This window comes from Lissotriton vulgaris, chromosome 12 (genome assembly GCF_964263255.1).
Source record: "Lissotriton vulgaris chromosome 12, aLisVul1.2, whole genome shotgun sequence".
Classification (NCBI taxonomy): Eukaryota; Metazoa; Chordata; class Amphibia; order Caudata; family Salamandridae; genus Lissotriton; species Lissotriton vulgaris.
This window is the reverse complement of record NC_141700.1, coordinates 678,137,187-678,142,456: the sequence shown is the minus strand read 5'-3', so window position 1 is coordinate 678,142,456 and position 5,270 is coordinate 678,137,187. Positions and strand designations below refer to the sequence as shown.

At 50.8% G+C, this 5,270-nt stretch overlaps 1 pseudogene; it reads right to left on the bottom strand.

The window, feature by feature from the left end:
• Positions 1–4,054: 4,054 nt before the first annotated feature.
• On the bottom strand, positions 4,055–4,995 carry LOC147677992 (28S ribosomal RNA; annotated as a pseudogene; the record flags this gene model as incomplete).
• Positions 4,996–5,270: the final 275 nt, after the last annotated feature.

The window sequence follows — 5,270 nt, the reverse complement described above, 5'->3', positions numbered from 1 at the left end:
GGATCACAAGAGTTGAGGGGCAAACCTTTGTCTTGGTACCAGGAATCAAAATTCCTCCAATGACGTTTGTATGATTTAAGGATGGAAAGCCTACGAGAAAGCAGCATGCTCTGAGCAACCCCAACAGAAAAACCCTGTGATAACTAACTCATCCTCCCAAGTGCTATACCTCCAGCCTGAGGTGCAAAAGAGACTGCCCTGAGGAGAAGAACCCATAACTGAGACAGATGAATGGGGAATCGCCAATGTGTCTCACTTCCAAATCCAGATGAAGGGGAAACCAAAGCCTCCTGGACCATTCCGGGATAACCAGGAGTGCCTCTGCATGATTCACCTGAATCTTTCGAGGAACCCTGGGAATAAAGGGAAACAGGAGGAAAGCATACAAGAGATCACAGGACCAAAGATTGGAGACTGTATCTGTTACCCAGGCAGTCCTGAAGAGGTATCAGACTGCCAAACTGAGGGCACAGGCAATTCTTTCTAAGGTAAAAAGATCCAGCCCTGGGAGACCGAACCTGGAGAGAATTTGTTAGAAGAAATAGGGTGAAGAGCACATTGTCCCTGAAGAGGTAAATACTGTGCTCAGGCAGTGTGCATGCCCATTCTCCCTCCACGGAAGATAGTCTGCCGAGAGAGAAAGGAGAGTCCTCTACTATCGGCTGATTTTCTGAGAAAGGAGAAACAGAGCATGCTGCATACTCCATTGCCGGTTGATATATGCCCTCACTACCTGATTGTCCACCTGCATACAGATTGCTCGGTTTCGTTGTAGAGGATCAAACCACAGGAGTGTTTACCGTACTGCTTTTAACTCCCTCTAGTTCAAAGACTGAAGAACTTCAACGAGTGACCATGTGCCCTGGGCTTTTGATTCTCCCAGTTCTATAGAAAGTTCTTGTGAAGTTGGATCCCAATGGTGCAGGAGATGATGGATTAGAGGATACAAATGCAGGTGATCCCAGGGTAGAATATGTACAGTAGAAGCCATCTCCCCCTGACTCTGTAGCCAGAGGCGTGCAGAGACTTGAGTCTGGGACAGAACCCAGGAGAGGTGTTGAATGAGGGATAGCTGTCTCTCTTGAATATGGAATACCATCCCCAGATCCATCCTAAAGAGTGCTCAGATGAACCTCAGTGACTGGGTGGCATGAAAAGAGGAGCTCTTGAGATTGATCAGGAACCCAAAATCTCTCCAAAGACGGAAGACTTGTTGCACCTCCTCCTCCGCTGCCTTAGAAAAAGAAGGAGAAACAATTAGACAGTCATCCACATATGGGTAAACTTGAATTCCTCAAGAATAAAGTCTACCTGCTAGGTGGGGCCAAGACCTTTGTAAAAACTCTTGGTGCCAATAAAAGACTGAAAGGCAGAACCTGTAATTGGTAGTGGAAGTGTGCTCACTGCAAAGCAAAGAAACTTATGATCTGCCGACTGTATGGAAACGTGTAAGTATGTGTCCATAAGATCTAAGGATTCCAGGTAACGTCCTTGATGAATCAAGTAAAGGATGGATTGGAATGTCACCATTTTGAAGAGTTTGTGGGGAATGTGCAAATTCACCCCTTTCACATCCAATTCTGGACAGTGGTCTCCTGTGGATTTCTGAATGAGAAAAAAAATGGAGAGGTAGTCTTGACTACTCTCCAGGGGTGGTACCTCAACTATTGCTAACCTGTCCAAAAGAAGCTGAACTCCTCCCAGGACAGCTACTTGCTTCATTGGGACCCATGGCAGAGGAGTCATGTTGAAAGTTTGATCTAGGCGACATGAGTATTCTGTCCGGTAACCTGATGAGACTGTCTGAATATCCCAGGCATCCAGAGTTGCAATCCACTGGTGATGAAAGAAGCGAAGCCGACCTCCCACGGGTAGGACCCAATAGTCATGCTTTGGAAGAGGAGTGGCTGAGGCAACAGATGACTGAGACCAGGACTTGTCCTCTCCAGGGGCCCCCAGTCATGACCCCTGTCTCGAAGGCTGGTTAGTACCCTTAGCTTGAGGAGGAGCAAAAGCTCAGTGATACACAAAACCTCTACCCTTAGTGGAAGGGCAAACAGGAGCAACCAGCTTTCTGTTTTCTTTTGACTGCTTCATCATCTCCTCTAGTTGGGGTCCAAAAACCTTTGAACCCTCGAAGGGCACCTTCATTATTTACTTTTGAGAAACATCAGCTTTCCAAGCAAACACCCAGCTATGGCGACATGCAGCGAAAAAATTAACTGGCGCTGCTGCCACCACGCAAAAGTTCTCGAAAGAGACATTGGATAAATAGCGAACTTCGAGTTCCAACAATGACAACAGGGAAGCTGTACCCACTTCTCCACTGATTTGCTGTGCTAACATCTGAAAGTCTTTCAACAGGGATTAGACCACATATGTGGTGTAGGTCGTTGCACTAATTGGTAAATTAGAAGCAGAATAAAACTGTTTATTTGCACCTTTACCTTCTTATCCACCTGGTCGGAGGGAAGGGCTGCCTCAGAGATTACCATGCCCTGAGAGGATAGGCCAGCCATCAGGTTATCCACTTTGACAGAATGAGGACATTCTTCAGAAAACCCCTCCAAGAGATAACACTTGCAAAGAAACCAAAGAAAGGCGGACTTGTCAATGTCCTTCCATTCATGTGAATGTACTTTGCGCACCACACTGTGTAAAGGCAAAGAGTCTGGGTCAGGGCACTGGTAATGTGTAAAGAAATCCTCCTCCGTCGCTTCTTCCACCGAAGTTGGGAAACCCAGATTTCCTCAAATGTGGATGAACGAATGAGAGAGCTCTGCTCCCAATCGACCCCGCCTTTGTTACTTCTCATCTAGATCATCCAGAACCTACAGCGTATAAGGTCTTGCTATTTTTGAAGGAGACCTTCAGATTCCATGGCTTTTAATGCTGTTTCCACAGACTCATTAATGCTGCACTAGAAGAGACAGGAGACTCCATTGTCACCAAAAATGCCAGCACAGGTTTTTCCTGCATCCATTCAGTTTCTATAGGAACAAAATCATGTGGTTTCTGAAATCTCGCGGAGGCTGCCCTGCCTGAGCAGGAAGCGTTTGTGATGAAAAGGAGGTGGCAACAGGGGCGGCCTTAGGCATGTGCAGGCTGTGCACCTGCACAGGGACACCAAACCCCAGGGGCCACCACACCAATATATATCCTTAATATAATAATCCTCTGAGGATTGATACATATTGACAATGGGACTGAGCATGAGCCCTGGGCCCGGTCACAGCTTCCAAACCCTAGCCAGGCCGGGGCAAGCATCCACCGGGCCCCGGTGGACCCCCTTCCCCAGTGCCCGGACCCTCAGCTGGCTTGCAGGATGGGGGCTCCTGCACCCCAGGCCCAACAGACCGCGTACAAGCCCCGGGCCTGGTCCCAGCTTCCGAACTCTAGCCAGGTCGGGGAAAGCCTCCCCGTGCCCCGGTGGACCCCTGACCCCAGCACCCGGAACCTCAGCTGGCTTGCAGGATGGGGCTCTCGCACCCTGGGGCCCGCTGGACAGAGCACAAGCCCCAAGCCTGGTCCCAGCTTCTGAAACCTAGCCAGGCCAGGTAGAACCTCCCCAGGCCCCGCTGGACCCCCATCCCCAGCATCCGGACCCTCGGCTGGTTTGCAGGACGGGGGGGTCTCGTACCCCGGGACCCTTGGACAGAGCACGAGCCCTAGGCCCATTCCCAGCTTCCTAACCCTAGCCAGGCTGGGGAGAGCCTTCCAGGGCCCTGGTGTAATCCGTCCCCTCAGCTGGAACCAAGGAGGGTTAAGCCCAGGCCACGTCCCCTCCCAGCCGGCCTGCTTGGGGAGCCCATTTTCTTTGAATAGGCTTACAGAACTCTGGGGAAGGTCAAAAGTTGGAGACCTCTGTTCACCCAGCCCGCAGGGCCATCTGGTCCCCTGACTGGTAGGGCCATCTGGCCACCTGCCGGAGAGCACAGGGGCGTGGCGGTCTCCCGTAGGCCCACGTTACATCCTCCGCATCCCTCCCACTGGCCCGGCGGCAGACGGACCCACCCCTGGTTGTGGTGGAGGAGGGCGTCCGCATGGAGAAACAAAAGCTTGGCTCAGAGGATGACTTTCAATAGATCGCAGTGAGGTAGCTGCTCTGCTACTTACGAAACCCTGACCCAGAATCAGGTCTATGAATGATTTAGCACGGGGTGCCCACGAACATGCGGTGCACTAAGGGCGATGGAGGCAGCTCCCTTCCGTCCCTGCTCCGGTCCCCAAGTGAGTGGCTCTACGCACTGACCCCAGAGAGAGGCCGGCTATCCCAGGCCATCCGAGGGTCCACGGCACTGCGGTATCATTACGGTTTAGGGGGGATTCTGACTTAGAGGCGTTCAGTCATAATCCCAGAGATGGTAGCTTCGCCCCATTGGCTCCTAAGCCCAGCACATAAACCAAATGTCTGAACCTGTGGTTCCTTTCGTACTGAGCAGGATTAATATTGCAACAACACATCATCAGTCGGGTAAAACTAACCTGTCTCACGACGGTCTAAACCCAGCTCACGTTCCCTATTAGTGGGTGAACAATCCAAGGCTTGGTGAATTCTGCTTCACAATGATAAGAGCCGACATCGAAGGATTAAATAGCGACGTCACTATGAACACTTGGCCGCCACAAGCCAGTTATCCCTGTGGTAACTTTTCTGACACCTGCTTGAAACCCAAAAAGTCAGAAGGATCGTGAGGCCCCGCTTTCATGGTCTGTATTCATGCTGAAAATCGAGATCAAGCAAGCTTTCGCCTTTCTGCTCTGTGGGAGGTTTCGGTCCTCCCTGAGCTCGCCTTAGGACACCTGCGTTATCGTTTGACAGGTGTACCGCCCCAGTCGAACTCCTCACCTGCCACTGTCCCTGGAACAGGTTGGTGAGTGGGAGCCATAAGCAATAGCCCCATGGGGCTCTCCCCCCTCCTCACCGGGTAAGTGAAAAACAACCTCCCACTTATCTTACACCTATCATGTGTCTCCACAGTTCCCACTGATCCTACCAAGCCCGTTCCCTTGGCTGTGGTTTCGCTAGATAGTAGGTAGGGACAGTGGGAATCAAGTTCATCCATTCATGCGCATAACTAATTAGATGATTAGGCATTTGGCTATTTTTGGTACCACCTTGCGGTGGCTCATTCTGGGTTATTATGCTGCCAATCAGAGTCAAATCGGTTTTGCTTCCAACAATACAACATTCTTTCGCTCTGGATTACAGCCACACTGAACACTGTCCTCACTGGAACTGGGATCACATATAGGTCAGAGATAGTACA